General features: G+C 53.6%; 1 pseudogene; it reads right to left on the minus strand.

Annotated features, from left to right (window-relative positions):
* The window catches only part of LOC103628734 (UDP-glycosyltransferase 73B5-like), a 48,774-nt pseudogene that overhangs the window by 21,026 nt on the left and 7,964 nt on the right, over positions 1–19,784 (minus strand).

Here is a 19,784-nt window from a genome sequence, read left to right on the forward strand (position 1 = left end):
TGTCTTCGCCCTGCAGGCCCTCAACAAATACCAGTCTCAAACCAAGGCCTGGCGCAACAACGCGGTCGTCCCAAGAGAGTTTAACACAGGAGACCTCGTACTCGTCCGGACCACCCGGACAGAGTCACGGGGTAAGCTGGAGCCAAAATGGGAGGGTCCATTCATCGTCAAGTCGAAGGCATCCCCCAGCGCATACAGGCTATCAACACCCACTGGCGAAGACTTAGAGCACTCCTGGAACATCGACAATCTACACAAATTTTTTGTTTAAACCTCAGGGCCTACGCGCCCTTGTAATCCACCAAACAATATTGTTCTCGGCCCGCACTCTTTTCATCCCGGGGGTGAGGTTTTTAACGAGGCGGAGCCATGTAATATACCTGCAAAAGCACCCGCAAAAAAACAAAAACTCAGATACACCATGTCGAAAAAAGACCGCATCGACGGTCTTCTACATTCGACCACTCCGAAGTCACCGTGAGAGGCAGCATAGACTACCCTCGTGTGCGACACTCCACACAAAAGTCGCCTAAGGGTGCAGCCGGAATAGCACAACAAGTGCGTTAATCAAAGTCTTTTATTTGAAAGACACTCCGCGCAAAAGTCGCCTAAGGGTGTGAAAGGGAAATGTGCCCTTGGGCCATTTCTAAGTATTTTGGTGATTGAGTGTCAACACAAGTGCTTAAATGTGAATCAATGCCCATGGATGAACAAAGTGCAAATCTAGAGCAAAGGTATGTTTCTAAGTCTTAGTACATTGGTTTTGTGTACTAATATACTTGTCTAAGTGTTAGAAACAGGAAGAAGAAGAAAAGAAGAGAGTTGGCTGTGTACAGCGAAGAGGCTGTTTCGGTCTGGGACACCGGACTGTCCGGTGGTGCACCGGACAGTGTCCGGTGCGCCAGGTTGCCTCGGCCGAAGAGGCCGCTCTTGGGAATTTGCTAACGGCGTAAGGCTAAAATTCACCGGACTGTCCGGTGTGCACCGGACTGTCCGGTGAGCCAACGGTCGGCCGGGCCAACGGTCGGCCGCGCGATCTGCGCGGGACACGTGGCCGAGCCAACGGTCGGAAGGGGGCACCGGACTGTCCGGTGTGCACCGGACATGTCCGGTGCGCCAACGGCTCCCGCATCTGCAACGGTCGACTGCGCTGTTTAAGGAAGGAAATCGGGCACCGGACAGTGTCCGGTGTGCACCGGACTGTCCGGTGCACCCGACGACAGAAGGCAACATTGGCCTTCTGGATTTGCTCTCAACGGCTCCTAGTTGCCTTGGGGCTATAAAAGGGACCCCTAGGCGCATGGAGGAGGCAACCAAGCATTCCTACAACATTCCTAAGCACCAAGACATCAATTCCACGCATTTGGTTCATTGTGATAGCATCTAGAGCTCTTGTTGAGTTGTGGACTCATTGAGTTGTGTTGCGAGCTCTTGTTGCGACTTGTGTGCGTGCTGTTGCTCTGATTTTGAGTCTTGTGTGCGTTGCTAGTTTCTCCCTTACTCCGTATTTCTTTGTGAATCTTAAGTGTAAGGGCGAGAGGCTCCAAGTTGTGGAGATTCCTCGCAAACGGGATATTGAAAGGCAAAGCAAAACACCGTGGTATTCAAGTTGGTCTTTGGACCGCTTGAGAGGGGTTGATTGCAACCCTCGTCCGTTGGGACGCCACAACGTGGAGTAGGCAAGCGTTGGTCTTGGCCGAACCACGGGATAAACCACTGTGTCATCTCTGTGTTTGATCTCTTGTGGTATTGTGTTTTGCTGAGACTCCTTTCTAGCCACTTGGCAATCATTGTGCTAACACTTAACAAGTTTTTGTGGCTATAAGTTTAAGTTTTTACAGGATCACCTATTCACCCCCCCCCCCCTCTAGGTGCTCTCAATTGGTATCAGAGCCGTTCTCTTCAAGAAAGGGACTAATCGCCCGAAGAGATGGATCCTAAGGGGAAGGGAATCGTGATCAACGACAAGGAAAAGGAGTCCTTCGTCAACGAGCCAAAAGATGACAAATCCAACGACTCTGGCTCGGGCCACAAGCGCAAAGATGGGAAGAAGAAGAAGACAAGGCGCATCAAGGAGATCGTCTACTACGACAGCGACGAATCCTCTTCTTCTCAAAAGGACGACGACAACGACTACAGGAAGACGGTCAATTCGAATTTTTCATTTGATTATTCTCGTATTCCACATAGTTCGAATTCGCATTTGCTTTCCATTCCTCTTGGCAAACCTCCACACTTTGATGGGGAGGACTACGGATTTTGGAGTCACAAAATGCGTAGTCATTTATTCTCTCTCCATCCAAGCATATGGGAGATTGTAGAGAATGGAATGAAATTTGATAGCTCGGATAGCCCTATGTTTATTAATGAACAAATTCATAAAAATGCACAAGCTACTACTGTGTTGCTAGCCTCTTTGTGCAGGGACGAGTACAATAAGGTGAGCGGCTTGGACAATGCCAAGCAGATATGGGACACCCTCAAGATTTCTCACGAGGGGAACGACATCACCATGCTCACTAAAATGGAGTTGGTGGAGGGCGAGCTTGGAAGGTTTGCAATGATAAGGGGCGAGGAGCCAACCCAAACATACAACCGGCTCAAGACCCTTATCAACAAAATAAGAAGCTATGGAAGCACGCGATGGACGGATCACGACGTCGTCCGCCTAATGCTAAGGTCATTTACCATTCTTGATCCTCATCTCGTGAACAATATTCGTGAGAATCCCAGGTACACGAAGATGACGCCCGAGGAGGTACTCGGAAAATTCGTAAGCGGGCGGATGATGATCAAGGAGGCAAGATACGTGGACGACGCCTTGAATGGACCGATCAACGAGCATCAACCCCTTGCTCTCAAGGCAACAAGAAGCAAGGAGGCGCTACCTAGCAAGGTGGCACAAATTGAGGCGGCCGGACTTAATGATGAAGAGATGGCTCTCATCATCAAACGCTTCAAGACGGTGCTAAAAGGTCACAAGGGGCAGCCAAGCAAGACCAAGACAAAGGGGAAGCGCTCATGCTTCAAGTGCGGTAAGATTGGTCATTTTATCGCTAACTGCCCCGATAACGATAGTGACCAGGAACAGGGGAACAAGAGGGAAAAGAAGAAGAATTACAAGAAGGCCAAGGGTGAGGCACACATCGGAAAGGAGTGGGATTCGGATTGCTCCTCCAACTCCGACAATGAAGGACTTGCCGCCACCGCCTTCAACAAGTCATCCCTCTTCCCCAACGAGCGTCACACATGCCTTATGGCAAGGGAGAAGAAGGTGAGTACTCGAGACTCCACTTATGCTTCTTCTAGTGATAATGAGTCTAGTGATGATGATGACATAGACTATTCATGCTTATTCAAGGGCTTAGATAGATCTAAGATAGACAAAATCAATGAATTGATTGATGCCTTGAATGATAAGAATGTGCTTTTAGAAAAGCAAGAGGATTTGTTGTATGAAGAACATGACAAGTTTGTAGAAGCACAAAAATCACTTGCATTAGAGATTAAGAGAAATGAAATGCTTTCTTGTGAGTTGTCTACATGTCATGATTCAATTGCCAGTTTAAAGAGCATAAATGATGATTTAAATGCTAAACTAGAAAAATCTAGTAAATCAACATCCTGTGTAGAACATGTTAAGATTTGCACTAGGTGTAAAGATTTCAATGTTGATGCCTGTAGTGATCATTTAGTTTCAATTTCCAAACTAACTGAGGAATTGGCTAGTCTTAATACCCAACTTAAGACTAGCAAGAATGATTTCAATAAACTAAAATTTGCAAGGGATGCCTACACGATTGGTAGACACCCCTCAATTAAGGATGGACTTGGCTTCAAAAGGGAAGCCAAGAACTTAACAAGCCATAAGGCTCCCATTCCCGCTAAGGAGAAAGGGAAGGCCCCTATGGCTACTAGTGCTAAAAAGAACCATGCCTTTTTGTATCATGATAGGAAAAATTCTAGAAATGCTTTTAGAAGTTATGATGCTTTTGATTCACATGCTTATGATTCTTATGCTATGACTGCTTCTAGTTCTTCCTATATGCATGGTAGAAGTATGACTAGGAGAAATGCTATTCATCACGTGCCTAGAAAGAATACTATTCATGCTCCTAGGAAAGTAGTAAATGAACCTTCTACAATTTATTGTGCTTTAAATGCTTCCTTTGCTATTTGTAGAAAGGATAGGAAAATAGTTGCTAGGAAGTTAGGGGCAAAATGCAAGGGAGACAAAACTTGCATTTGGGTCCCTAAGGAAATTTGCACTAACCTTGTAGGACCCAACAAGAGTTGGGTACCTAAGTCCCAAGCCTAAATTTGCCTTGCAGGTTTATGCATCCGGGGGTTCAAGCTGGATTATCGACAGCGGATGCACAAACCATATGACGGGGGAGAAGAAGATGTTCACTTCCTACGTCAAGAATAAGGATTCCCAAGATTCAATTATATTCGGTGATGGGAATCAAGGCAAGGTAAAAGGGTTAGGTAAAATTGCAATTTCTAATGAGCATTCTATCTCTAATGTATTTTTAGTAGAGAGTCTTGGATATAATTTGCTATCTGTTAGTCAATTATGTCATATGGGATATAACTGTCTATTTACAAATGTAGATGTGTCTGTCTTTAGAAGAAGTGATGGTTCACTAGCTTTTAAGGGTGTATTAGACGGCAAACTTTATTTAGTTGATTTTGCAAAAGAAGAAGCCGGTCTAGATGCATGCTTAATAGCTAAGACTAGCATGGGCTGGTTGTGGCATCGCCGCTTAGCACATGTGGGGATGAAGAACCTTCACAAGCTTCTAAAGGGAGAACATGTGATAGGTTTAACTAACGTGCATTTCGAAAAAGATAGACCTTGTGCAGCTTGTCAAGCAGGTAAACAAGTGGGAGGAGCACATCACAGCAAGAATGTGATGACCACTTCAAGACCCCTGGAGCTGCTACATATGGACCTCTTCGGACCTGTCGCCTATCTGAGCATAGGAGGGAGTAAGTATGGTCTAGTTATTGTTGATGACTTTTCCCGCTTCACTTGGGTGTTCTTTTTGCAGGATAAGTCTGAAACCCAAGGGACCCTCAAGCGCTTCCTCAGGAGAGCTCAAAATGAGTTTGAGCTCAAGGTGAAGAAGATAAGGAGCGACAATGGGTCCAAGTTCAAGAACCTTCAAGTAGAGGAGTTCCTTGAGGAGGAAGGGATCAAGCACGAGTTCTCCGCTCCCTACACACCTGTTGGGGCGAAGGCAAAGACGCCACCCTTCGCTCGAGGCCTTCGCTGCAGCCGCTGGTTCGACGGAGACAAAGCGGGCAGGGACACCCTTCGCAGGACTCGGCACTTTGACGAAGGCCTGCGGCGACGTCCCGCCACGGCGCGTCCTCGTTCAGTCCCAAGGCCCACGTGTGATCTGGCCCATTGTAACGGGCCCCGCGTGGCCGCCTCTGTATTACGGGCCTAACTTGTAAAGGAATACTTGTAATTACGGTTTGTAACCCTGCTTTATGGGAATATTCAGGGGATAAAATAGGTGTCTGAGGGCACATGCGTCCTTAACACAAGACGCTGGGCACTCAGATACCTATAAATACCCCCGCACAGTGCCCGTGAGAGGCCAGATCAACAGAGCTATTGCCCCCGTGCACGTAACCCTGTTGTCACCACTGTTCACCCTTGTTGGCCTTCTTGCTGTTGAGAGCGAGTTCCAACATTTGGCGCCCACCGTTCGTGCTACGATAAAACCACCCGCGATGGCACCCAAGAGAGCTAACCCTAAGGCTGACGAGGCTGCGAAGGCAGCACTGCTGGCCGCAAGAAAGGGCAAGGCCCTCGTCCTCACCCAATCCACCCACCAAGAGCCCACTGAAGACAATGTTCCCCACACCGGCGAAGACGACACCTTCCGCACCTGCGGAACCGAAGGACAGTCACAGCCGCCCCCAGGCTTCGCCCCACTGGAAGGCACGGACCTCACCGAGGACGGTGAGGTCCTCGGCGTCTCAACAGAAGAACAGCTGCAGCTGCGCGCCCTGCGCCTCAGGAACCGCAATCTCCAGAGGCAGAAAGAGATACTGGAGGCCAAGCGCCAGCGTGTGTCCGCATTAGCCAAAGTGCGGCAAATGATACGCGACGAGGAGCAGAAAGCCCAAGACCTCGAGCGCGAGATCGCGCTGATGCAGCGCGAAGGCCACCTCGGTCTACAGCAAGAGCCACCCCTCCAACAGCGCACACAACCGGAGGACACGCGCGAAGGCCACCTCGGCCGGCAGCATGGCCCACCCCTGCAGCACCGGGCGCAGCCGGAGAACCCGCGTTTCCCCCAGCATGACTACGTCTCCCAGCACGGCGCGCCATTCCAAGGAGTCAACTACCTCGACGAGCGAAGTCCCCTGGCGCCACACCTACAAGTGACGCCTTGGCCAGCTAACTTTCGAGCGGGGGCATACCCCAAGTACAACGGCAGCACCGACCCGGCGCAGTACATCATGAGTTATCAAGTCGCCGTTGCATCAGCCGGAGGAGACGACGCCACAATGGCGAAGTCTTTCATCATCGCACTAGAGGGCCCAGCACTCACCTGGTTCACCAGATTGCCTCCGCTGTCCATTGATTCGTGGAGAAGTCTCAGGGACAAGTTCCTCCTCAACTTCCAAGGCTACCGTCCAGACACCGACGCTTTGGCCGAGCTCTCGCTTTGCAAACAGCTGGAAAAAGAGACTCTGCGTGAGTATTACCGCAAGTTCTTAACACTCAAGTCACAGCTGCCCTCTGTCGACGATCAGATCGCCATCCACTACGCCATCAATGGCCTTCGGGCTGGCGTCCTCTACAGCCATTGTATCAGAGATCCACCAAAGAGCTTGCAGGAGCTATATCAGCTCTTCGAAAAATATGCCAAATCCGAAGAGCTCCACCAGCGCAAGGTTGAGTCACAGCGGAAGCCCAAAGATGCCCCGCAGTCCAGCCGCACCTGGACGAGGACTCCGCAACCAGACTCCGGTCGAGATGGCCGCAGTCAACAGCAAGTGCACAACATCGTCAACCAACAACCTGCTGCTGATCCCCCTCGCCGCCAGGAATATCCCCCCTAGGGCCGCGGAAACGGAACTCGCGGCAGGGGTCGAGGGCGGGCGCAACAGCCGCCGCGCCGATTCTATTGCCTTTTCCACGGCGAAGACTGCGCCCACCAGACCAAAGACTGCCCCGAGACGAAGGCCACCAGAGACAGAATGGCGCGGGCGCAGCCAGCCGACAACCCCAGAATTGTCGCGCATAATTACCAGCCACCCCCTCCACCATATATTCACGCTCCCGCTCCGCATCCACCGCACCACGCTTACCAACACCATCAGGAAGTACAAATCGTACCTCCTCCACCCCCACCACCACACCAGCAACATCAGAACATCCCCCATGCCCCAAAGCAGGAAGACTTCGCCGATCAACCATATCGCGGAGTCATTCACATGATAACAGGGGGGTCTAGCACTGACTTCGACACCAAGCGGCAGAAGCGGGACCACTACCGCAGCATCAACCATGTCGCCGTCACTGGCCCAGTCGTGCAGACGAAGTGGTCCCACATACCGCTAACCTTCGACGCACGAGACGTCGACCTGCGCAGCGCCCCCCACATCGACGCTATGGTCATCAATTGCAGCGTGGCAGGCTGGGACTTACACAAAGTCCTAGTCGACAACGGCAGTCAGGCGGACATCATCTTCCTCCACGCCTTCGACCGCATGGGTATAAGCCACAGCTTGCTGAAGCCTTCGGACAACCCGTTGTATGGTTTCGGCGGCAAGGGCACCTTTCCAGTTGGCAAGATAGAGTTGCCCCTCTCCTTCGGTGTAGCGCCCAATGCCCGAAGTGAGCAAGTAACCTTCGACATTGTCGACATGGTATATCCATACAACGCCATCATGGGCCGGGGCTCCATCAACAAGTTCGAAGCTGCCATCCACGGGTTGTACCTATGTATGAAGATACCAGGCCCGCTAGGCGCCATCACAGTCTACGGCAACCAGCAGACGGCGCGCAACATTGAGCGGGACTTCGTGCCCGGTCAGAGAAACGTACACTGTCTCACGACCCAGCGCGAGGTCCCCGCGCCGGCCAGCCCAACCGACAAGAAGCACGACAAGGCACAGTTGCAGTGCCAAGACGGGACCAAGACTGTCCCCCTCGATCAGGCCACACCCAAGCAGACAGTAACTATCAGCGAAGACCTCACCTCACTTGAAGAAGAGAAACTTCTCTGCTGCCTGGCCAAGAATAAAGATGTCTTCGCCTGGTCTGCCCTCGATCTGGTCGGAGTCAGCCGAGCCATAATTGAGCACAGCTTGGGCATTGACCCTTCGGTGCGACCCAAAAAGCAGAAGCTTCGCAAAATGTCAGACGAAAAGACAGAGGCCGCCAAGGCGGAGGTGCATCGCCTCCTGGAGGCTAAATTCATCGAGCCGGTGGCTTACCCCACGTGGCTCTCCAATGTTGTGATGGTGCAGAAAAAAAGCGGAAAATGGCGCATGTGCATAGACTTCACCAGTCTCAATAAGGCCTGCCCAAAGGACAATTTCCCGTTGCCGCGGATCGACAAAATAGTCGATAGCGCGGCCGGATGCGAGGTCATGTCCCTCCTCGACTGCTTCTCCGGCTATCACCAGATATACATGAAGGAGGAAGACAAGGCTAGCACCAGCTTTATAACACCCTTCGGCACTTATTGCTTTGTCAGAATGCCGGAGGGTCTCAAGAATGTCGGGTCCACCTTCTCCAGACTCACCAAAACAGTGCTCGAGGGGCAGGTCGGCAGAAACATATTCACATATGTGGACGACATCGTCGTCGCCAGCAAGAATAAGGAGGACCATCTCGCCGACCTAGCAGAGACATTCGCGAACATGCGAGATGCACGACTCCGCCTAAACCCGGAAAAGTGCATTTTCGGTGTTCGCCAGGGCAAGATATTGGGCTACCTAGTGTCCCGCCGCGGCATCGAGGCCAACCCAACCAAGATCCAGGCCATCGTCGATATGTCGCCTCCGCAGTCCGCCAGGGACGTCCAGCGCCTGACAGGCAGGATGGCAGCTCTCAACAGATTCATCTCCAGGTCCGCCGAGCGAAGTCTCCCCTTCCTCAAAACACTCCGCGGCGCGAAGGACTTCGCTTGGGGACCGGAGCAAGCAGCGGCCTTCGCCTCACTAAAACAGTACCTGTCGGAGCTGGCCATCCTCACGAGCCCCGACTCCTCGCTCCCCTTATTGCTCTATGTCGCGGCTTCGCCGCACGCAGTCAGCGCGGCACTGGTACAGGAGCAGACAGTCGAGGGCGCAGTCAGACAGTGCCCTGTCTACTATGTCTCCGAAGTCCTGACACCGTCCAAATGCAACATGACAGAGCTGGAGAAGATAGCCTACGCAGTTGTTATGTCCTCGCGCAAGCTGCGTCATTACTTTGAAGCATTCAAGGTCCGAGTCACCTCAGACAGGGGGCTCGGCGAACTATTCAGGAACCCGGAGGCATCAGTGAGGATTGCCAAGTGGGCAGCCGAACTCTCCGGCTACCACATCAGCTTCGAGCCCAGAACAGCTATCAAGTCGCAAGTCCTGGCAGACTTCGTCGTCGACTGGACTGGGCCAGTAACGCAGCCGGACCCATCCACAGAAAAGGTCTGGACTATCCATTGTGACGGTGCATGGTGTCATGCGGGGGCAGGCGTCGCTGCAGTCATCACCTCGCCAGCCGGAGTCAAACACAGATATGCAGCACGCCTCAGCTTCGCTCTGGAATCCGACAAATGTACAAACAACATAGCAGAGTATGAAGCAGTCATCCTCGGCCTCCGCAAGCTAAGGGCCCTCGGAGTCACCACATGTATCATCAAAACAGACTCCAAGATAGTTGTCGGTCAGGTCGAGAAAGACTATGCAGCAAAAGACCCCGCCCTCATGCAGTACCTCGCGGCTATCCGAAGTCTCGAGAGACAATTCAAGGGATTCACCCTACAGCATGTGGATAGGGCCAAGAACGAGGAGGCCGATGCCTTAGCCAAGGCCGCCGCCAGGGGCGAGCCCCTGCCCTCCGACGTGTTTTTTCACACCATCGGCACTCCAGCTGTCCGGAGCCCCGAAGGGCTCCAGATAACTAATGATAGCGAAGGCCACCGTATAGTCAACCTAATCATGACAGAAGACTGGAGGGCACCAATAACCCTGTTCCTACAGGGGTACTATCATCCAGCCGACGTCAGTGAGGCAAAGCGCCTCAGACATCGAAGCCGGGACTTCGCTCTGATCGAGGGCCAACTGTACAAGAAAGGGGTCAGTCTGCCAATGCTCAAATGCGTCACCGAAACCGAAGGCATGCAGATCCTACGCGAAGTCCACAGTGGCACGTGCGGCTCGCACGCAGGGCCAAGGGCCCTGGCTGCCAAGGTGATCCGTCAAGGGTTTTACTGGCCCGCAATGATCTGCGCCGCAAATCGGGTCACGAGGTCCTGCGAAGCCTGCCAGAAGTTCTCCCCTCGGTCAGGCAACCCCTCGCAATATACAAAGCTGATTGCCCATACATGGCCTCTCCAGCGCTGGGGCCTGGACATCGTCGGGCCCCTGCCCACCGCTCAGGGGAACCTTAAGTTCGCCTTCGTATCTGTCGAATACTTCACCAAATGGATTGAAGCGAGGGCTGTTTCCACAATCACATCAAAGACTGCCCAAAAATTCTTCTGGCAGAACATCGTTTGCCGCTTCGGAGTACCGTCCGAGCTAACAGTCGACAACGGCAAACAGTTCGACAGCCAAGATTTCAAGGATTTTTGTTTTTCCATCGGCACCAAGCTTGCCTTCGCTTCAGTCTATCATCCGCAGTCCAACGGGGTCGTGGAGCGCGCCAATGGGAAAATATTCACAGCTGTCAAAAAGATGCTCCTCGATGAAAGAAAAGGCAGGTGGACCGATTTATTACCAGAGGCAGTCTGGGCGCTAAACACAACCGAGTGCAGAGCGACCGGGTTCACTCCTTTCCGCCTTCTATACGGATCGGAGGCAATGACCCCGCAAGAAATAAAGCATGGGTCCCCGCGTACAGTTCCGTCAGCCGTCCCCGACGTGGATGAGCCAACTTCAAAAGATCTCATTGACGGAGACCGGGTCTTCGCCCTACAGGCCCTAAACAAATATCAGGCCCAGACCAAAGTATGGCGCGACCGCGCAGTCATCCCGAGGGAGTTCAGCGAGGGGGACCTCGTACTCATCCGAACAGCTCGGACGGAGTCCAAGGGCAAATTGGAGCCCAAGTGGGAGGGCCCCTTCATAGTCAAGTCAAAAGCTTCCCCCAGTGCTTACAGGCTCACAACGCCAAACGGCGAGGACCTAGAGCACTCCTGGAACGTCGACAACCTTCGCAAATTTTTTGTTTGACCCATTTAGGGCTGATTTCGCCCTTGTAATTCGCCGCAAACAATCTTGTACCGGCCCGCACTCTTTTCCTCCCGGGGGGTGAGGTTTTTAACGAGGCGGAGCCATGTAATATATGTGAGAAAAATCCCCCGCAAAAGCATGTGTCGAAAAAAGACCGCAACAACGGTCTTCGGCATTCGACCAATTCGAAGTCACCGCGAGGCTAAGCGCTAGCCACCCTCGCGTGCGACCAATCCGCGCAGAAGTCGCCTAAGGGTGCAGCCGGACTAAGCACAACAAGTGCGCAAAAATCCGAAGTCTATCGCGAAGACTATCCGCGCAGAAGTCGCCTAAGGGTGCAGCCGGACTTAGCACAACAAGTGCGCAAAAATCCGAAGTCTATCGCAAAGACTATCCGCGCAGAAGTCGCCTAAGGGTGCAGCCGGACTTAGCACAACAAGTGCGCAAAAATCCGAAGTCTATCGCGAAGACTATCCGCGCAGAAGTCGCCTAAGGGTGCAGCCGGACTTAGCACAACAAGTGCGCAAAAATCCGAAGTCTATCGCGAAGACTATCCGCGCAGAAGTCGCCTAAGGGTGCAGCCGGACTTAGCACAACAAGTGCGCAAAAATCCGAAGTCTATCGCGAAGACTATCCGCGCAGAAGTCGCCTAAGGGTGCAGCCGGACTAAGCACAACAAGTGCGCAAAAATCCGAAGTCTATCGCGAAGACTATCCGCGCAGAAGTCGCCTAAGGGTGCAGCCGGACTAAGCACAAGCGCGCAAAAATCCGAAGCCTATCGCAAAGACTTCGCGCAAGAGCCGCCTAAGGGCGCAGCCGACCCAGTACAACAAAAGCGGAAACGACACCAAGACCAATTACAATCATGCTGGCACAGCATAACCAATCACACCAGACAAAGTACACAGCCCTCGCAGGCACAGGCACGCGAGGGCACACAACTCCATTTTACAAGCCCTTACACATACACAAGCGAGGGCACCGCGCCCTACATCGGCTCAACCTTAGGAATAATCCACATCTCTCTATAATTAAACAACATTATCCTAAGCTCCTCACCCGCAAAAAGGCTTCGCAGCTCCCCTTCCCCTGCACCAGCGGCGGCCGGCAAAGACAGCAGCTCCTGCCGACCAGCCCTGCTAACGCGAAGCCGGGCCCCTTCCTCCGCACTAATCCTACGCTTTGCAACCGCCCTTCGCCGCCGGTGCCCGGTGCTAGGACCGGGCACGTCTGGCGCGTCCGCAGCATGTGACGCAGCCTCCGCCGCAGCCACGTCCAAGGCCGCAAAATAATCCAAGTCCCCCTCCGAAGATTCCTCAGTCCACTCAACTGAGCTCCCAGAGTCAGTAAAATCAAAAAACTCAGAAACAGACCCACCATATTCATTTCCATCTTCCGCGGTCGAAGCCGCCAAAAACTCAGTAGTAGCGGTTGCGTGCGCAGGCCCAAAATCTTGAACCTGCGCAGCAACCAAAATTCAGTACAACATCCAAAAATTCCTCAACCCTAAACACCACCTATGCCACCTGCGAAGGCCCTGCCGCCGTGGGAGCCTCCGCCGAGGCCTCCGCCGCTGCCTCCGCCCCCACCTCCGCTGGATCTTCAGCGCTCGGCACAGCAGCTGCGGGGGCATCGGGCGCGCCTTCGGCCACCTTTGGGGGAAGGTCTTCGCCGGTCGCAGCAGGTGCAGGGGCGCCTGGTGCATCTTCCGCGGTCTCCGGGGCCGGTCCCGGGGCGACTCCAGTCGCGGCCTCCGCAGGGGTCGTCTCCGGGTCAGGCGGCGCGCTGTTCAGCGCCCCGAAGTCGTCCACCCGCTCGCCGCGCTCCGCCTAAGACAAAACGCACAAAAATTCAGCAAACACACGCACAGACCGCATCCAGAAAACGCCGAGCAAACGACAACGTTACCTGAGCCCTCGCAGCCTCGGCCCGCGCCCGAACCACCTCACGACCGTATGAACCCCACATCCGGTCATAGAGGGCCCCGCCGGATTCCTTCACCACGGGGTCTTCGACCTCAAAGATATCTCGCCCAAAATCCTCATCTGCCTGGTCGAGGGCCTCAAAGTGCCGGTAGCCTTCGCGAGAGAGCGCGTTCATCGCTGCCTCGCAGGTGACCAAGGAGGTGAACGACATCAACCCCGCCAAGACAGTGGAGAGCTCCTGCAGTTCCTCCTGCACCCATTCCAGACAGCGAAGTCCGGCCTCTCGCTCCGGCACCTCGAAGTCACCCGTCCGCACACCCAGCTCGCGATATGTAGTCATGAGCTGCGTGCGCGTCCGTTCGGCCTCCGCTCGCATCGCGGCCTCGACCCCCTCCGTGCGGCTCTCCAGGGCAGTAAGCCGCCGCTGCAGCTCTCCGGCGAGCTCCTTGGCGATATTGCCTTCCGCCCGCGCCAGCCTGGCCTCCGCCTGAGCAGCCTGCTCTTTAGCGATGGCTTCGTTGGCCTCCCTCCTCTCCCCCGCCAGCTGGCGCCGGAAGTCAGCCTTCTCCTTCTCCAGGGCGGCCACCTTCTCCGCCAGTTTGCGGCACTTGCTGTCGGAGGCCGACTTCTCACGGACAGCGTCAGCATGTTGCGTCCGAAGTCTCTCGACCTCGGCAGACAAAGCTGCCGTAAGAGCCCCCGACGCGGTGCGGCTGGTGAAGTCAGCCACCTGCAGAACACACGTAAGGCCGTTACGTAAAAAAAATGTGTGTGTATATCTCGGCGGGCGGAGAGGGAATAGCTCGGCGGACCTGACTCAGCGCCTCCGCCGCTCGACTCAACGCCTCCGTCGCTCCCTTCAGCCGGCGGGTCGCCACGCCCGCCTCGTCCCTGACCAGTGCGAGGGCAGACACCTCGCCTCCGGCGCCAAGGGCCTCTCCCCCCGCCTTCGGCGCTGGCGCAGCCGTCGCGATCGCCGCGCCAGGCATAACTAGAGCGAGCGGGCCCTCGTCCGACCCTGCAACGCGTCAACAAATTAAAAAAAAATGTGTGCATATATTTATTTATATAGACTTACCCCCAAGATAATCCTCCACATTAATCTCGGTGCCGAAGTCGGCAACGCGTTTACCGGGCGGCGGTAACGTTCGGGCCGCCTTCGCAGCCTCCGCCACTCCGCTGACTGACGGCACCACCTTCGTCAGCCTGGGGCCTCCGGCGCCCACCGTCACCTCCGGCGCCTTGCCAGGCGCAGAGGCGCCCACCTTCGCCGGCAGCGGCGGCTTGCCTCCGCCGGAGGCCTCCGCCTTCGCCGTTCCCCGCAGCCTTTTCGGCCGAGCTTCGTGAACCCTCACAGTCGCCTGGCGTTTTCGCGCCGCCCCTTGGCGATCCTTGTCCATCACTGCCCACACAACATGACCGATATTTCGCCCATAAGGAAAAACTCTCCACCGATGAACCATACGAGATGTAAAACAGTCCTCCTCAGCCGCGCAGGGGATAGGAATGTCTTTAGGCCAACAACCCCCGGTAACCCTCAGCATCCGAGCCGAAGACTCCCGGAGCTCGGGCGAAGACATCCTCTCCCCCGGGGCCGCACACGTCCTCATTAACTCTCTAGCGAAACTATCAGACACCCCAAGTCTTCCCATCGCAGTACCTAATTTTCTCTTTTTCGAGGAGGCGGCGGCCTCCAACGCAGGGTCGCCTCCAGTCTCCACCGCCGGTTTCTTCCCACGGCGGTCCGCTTCGTCTTGACCAGGGTAACCGTCGTACGGCAGCTGATTTAATTCGAAGACCCTGTTCAAACGTTCATTTGACCCGCGGATGTCAAAGCTGCGCTGGCCTTCCGTCCTCGGCACGTAGCGCCCCACGAGCCGCACCGCCAAGCCCTCCGCATCACGCACAAAGGCGGCTGGGTCACGGTTTCGCAAATTCAGTGCGAAGGCAGGACTTCGCACCACCCTTCCTCCGTGAAAGGGCATCTGGCGAGGGCATACTTCGCCCAGCGCCCAGCCGTGCGCCAAGGGCCAGACCCCGTACGCCACGAACTCTTCAACTAAATCTCGACCGCTGCTCTGACCGGCGGCGCACCGAAGGGCCCCTTCGTCTGTGTCATCTTCTGCTACCTCATAAGGCGGATACGCAGAGTAATAGTGAGAGCACATTTCTGACACGGGGAGCCCTTTATGGCCATCGACAGTAGCCTCAGCAACATAAAACCAAAATTCATTCCAATTGCCCCACTTGTTGCGGGCGCACGGGACCAACTCCACTACTGGCATTGTGGTCTTGCCGGTCTTCGGCGTGAATGTGCATGACCCGAACTGGGCAACTCCGTCCTCAACCATCCTTTTCTGCCAATGCAAACAATAATTCTTCGCAAAAACTTCAACTGACGGCTGTCCGCCGTACGAAGTCGTCGCCCAGACATACTTCGCCAGCGCCACTATGGCGTTCGGTGTCAGCTGATGTATTTGAACGCTGAATCTACGCAGGACTTCGCTGACAAAACGATGCGCAGGCAAGCGGAGTCCGGCGACGAAGAACGCCTCGAAAACAACCAACTCGCCCTCCGGCTCGGGGACTTCCTCCGTCCCCGGAGCACGGGCGACCCCGCCACCAAAGTAGCCCAACCGCTGCATATCTTCAATACGGGCTGACGTCATCCGTGACACACCAAATTCAACAGAGTCGCCGGCGCGCAACTCCTCCACCTCCACGTTACTCAACGTCTCCTCAGACGAGGCGGCGGCCGGCGACGCGGCGTCGGCGGAGGAAGAAGAGGATGGCATTGCTACGTACCGTCGTCGGCGGCGGGCGGTCTGCTTCACTCGAGCCAGAACGCCGGCGAGCAAAGGGAGCAGCGGAGGAAAAGGAGCAGCAAGACGGCGGGCGACTAGGGTTTTACGGAGCGCGGAAGGCAGAGTTCAAACAGCGCCGCCCCCGCCCCCTTTTATAGGCAGGGCGCGGCTCTTCGGGAAACCCGCAATCCGACAGGCCGCGACGCTTCGGGAAACCCGCAATCCAACAGTACGACGTCCATCAACGGTCACATCAAAAACCCCCGCGGAACCACTTCGAGCGAGGGCAGCGTCTCCGCCATCTAGCGACGTCTTCGGCACCAGGTGACTTTGTCGAACTGGTCCCTCGGAGGGCAAATGTTGGGGCGAAGGCAAAGACGCCACCCTTCGCTCGAGGCCTTCGCTGCAGCCGCTGGTTCGACGGAGACAAAGCGGGCAGGGACACCCTTCGCAGGACTCGGCACTTTGACGAAGGCCTGCGGCGACGTCCCGCCACGGCGCGTCCTCGTTCAGTCCCAAGGCCCACGTGTGATCTGGCCCATTGTAACGGGCCCCGCGTGGCCGCCTCTGTATTACGGGCCTAACTTGTAAAGGAATACTTGTAATTACGGTTTGTAACCCTGCTTTATGGGAATATTCTGGGGATAAAATAGGTGTCTGAGGGCACATGCGTCCTTAACACAAGACGCTGGGCACTCAGATACCTATAAATACCCCCGCACAGTGCCCGTGAGAGGCCAGATCAACAGAGCTATTGCCCCCGTGCACGTAACCCTGTTGTCACCACTGTTCACCCTTGTTGGCCTTCTTGCTGCTGAGAGCGAGTTCCAACAACACCACAGCAAAATGGTGTGGTAGAGAGGAAGAACAGGACGCTAATCGATATGGCGAGGACAATGCTTGGAGAATTTAAGACCCCCGAGTGTTTCTGGTCGGAAGCCGTGAACACGGCTTGCCACGCCATCAACAGGGTCTACCTTCATCGCCTCCTCAAGAAGACTTCGTATGAGCTACTAACCGGTAACAAACCCAATGTATCTTACTTTCGTGTATTTGGGAGCAAGTGCTACATTCTAGTGAAGAAGGGTAGAAATTCTAAGTTTGCTCCCAAAGCTGTAGAAGGGTTTTTGTTAGGTTATGACTCAAATACAAAGGCGTATAGAGTCTTCAACAAATCATCGGGTTTGGTTGAAGTCTCTAGCGACGTTGTATTTGATGAGACTAATGGCTCTCCAAGAGAGCAAGTTGTTGATTGTGATGATGTAGGTGAAGAAGATGTTCCGACGGCCGCTATACGAACCATGGCGATTGGAGAAGTGCGGCCACAGGAACAAGATGAATGAGATCAACCATCTTCCTCAACTATGGTGCATCCTCCAACCGAAGATGACGAACAGATACCTCAAGTGGAGGCGCTTGATCAAGGGGGAGCACAAGATGATCAAGTGATGGAGGAAGAAGCGCAACCGGCACCTCCAACCCAAGTTCGAGCGATGATTCAAAGGGATCATCCCGTTGACCAAATTCTGGGAGATATTAGCAAGGGAGTAACTACTCGATCTCGATTAGTTAATTTTTGTGAGCATTACTCCTTTGTCTCTTCTATTGAGCCTTTCAGGGTAGAGGAGGCCTTGCTAGATCCGGACTGGGTGTTGGCCATGCAGGAGGAGCTCAACAACTTCAAGCGCAATGAAGTTTGGACACTGGTGCCTCGTCCCAAGCAAAATGTTGTGGGAACCAAGTGGGTGTTCCACAACAAACAGATCGAGCACGGGGTGGTGACAAGGAACAAGGCTCGACTTGTGGCAAAAGGTTATGCCCAAGTCGCAGGTTTGGACTTTGAGGAGACTTTTGCTCCTGTGGCTAGGCTAGAGTCCATTCGTATTTTGCTAGCATATGCCGCTCACCATTCTTTCAGGTTGTACCAAATGGATGTGAAGAGCGCTTTCCTCAATGGGCCAATCAAGGAGGAGGTGTACGTAGAGCAACCCCCTGGCTTCGAGGATGAACGGTACCCCGACCACGTGTGTAAGCTCTCTAAGGCGCTCTATGGACTTAAGCAAGCCCCAAGAGCATGGTATGAATGCCTTAGAGACTTTCTAATTGTTAATTCTTTCAAGGTTGGGAAAGCCGATCCAACTCTTTTTACAAAGACATGTGATGGTGACTTGTTTGTGTGCCAAATTTATGTCGATGACATAATATTTGGTTCTACTAACCAAAAGTCTTGTGAAGAGTTTAGCAGGGTGATGACGCAGAAATTCGAGATGTCGATGATGGGCGAGTTGAACTACTTCCTTGGGTTTCAAGTGAAGCAACTCAAGGACGGCACCTTCATCTCCCAGACAAAGTACACGCAAGATCTGCTAAAGCGGTTTGGGATGAAGGACGCCAAGCCCGCAAAGACTCCAATGGGGACCGACGGACACACCGACCTCAACAAAGGAGGTAAGTCCGTTGATCAAAAAGCATACCGGTCAATGATAGGTTCTTTGCTTTACTTATGTGCTAGTAGACCGGATATTATGCTTAGCGTATGCATGTGTGCTAGATTTCAATCCGATCCTAAGGAGTGTCACTTAGTGGCGGTGAAGCGAATTCTTAGATATTTGGTTGCTACGCCTTGCTTCGGGCTCTGGTATCCAAAGGGGTCTACCTTTGACTTAGTTGGATACTCAGATTCCGACTATGCTGGATGTAAGGTCGATAGGAAGAGTACATCAGGGACGTGCCAATTCTTAGGAAGGTCCCTGGTGTCGTGGAACTCTAAGAAACAAACCTCCGTTGCCCTATCCACCGCTGAGGCCGAGTATGTTGCCGCAGGACAGTGTTGCGCGCAACTACTTTGGATGAGGCAAACCCTCCGGGACTTTGGCTACAATCTGAGCAAAGTCCCACTCCTATGTGATAATGAGAGTGCTATCCGCATGGCGGAAAATCCTGTTGAACACAGCCGCACAAAGCACATAGACATCCGGCATCACTTTCTGAGAGACCACCAGCAAAAGGGAGATATCGAAGTGTTTCATGTTAGCACCGAAAACCAGCTAGCCGATATCTTTACCAAGCCTCTAGATGAGAAGACCTTTTGCAGGTTGCGTAGTGAGCTAAATGTCTTAGATTCGCGGAACTTGGATTGAATTGTAGCATACATGTGTTTATGCCTTTGATCATGTTCATTCTGCATTGTGTTGCTTATTATGGTGCTCAAGTTGTACAAGCACTCCCCGGACCTCACAAGTCCTTGTGCCAGTAATGCACATATTTAGGGGGAGATGTGTTACAACTTGACCCTTTGAGACTAACTGTTTGGTTGAGTTTGACTGTTTTAGTCTCAAAGGAGGTTTGAAAGGGAAAGGTGGACTTGGACCGTGAAAGACTTCCACTGCACTCCGATGAGAGGGTAACTTATTCCAAGTTCATCTTTAAACTCTTATTGCCTATTTGCTCTTAATTGAAGATTTTGGTGAGGCAATGGGGTTAAAGGGGCCAAGATTGATCCCGTTTTGGTGCTTGATGCCAAAGGGGGAGAAAATAAAGGCCAAAGCGATAAATGGATTAGCTACCACTTGAGAAATTTTGAAAATAGAGTCTTTGAAAATAGTAGAATAGAGCTTTTTCAAAACTCTTTTGTTGTCTCTCT

The sequence above is a fragment of the Zea mays genome, chromosome 5 (genome assembly GCF_902167145.1).
Source record: "Zea mays cultivar B73 chromosome 5, Zm-B73-REFERENCE-NAM-5.0, whole genome shotgun sequence".
Taxonomy (NCBI): Eukaryota; Viridiplantae; Streptophyta; class Magnoliopsida; order Poales; family Poaceae; genus Zea; species Zea mays.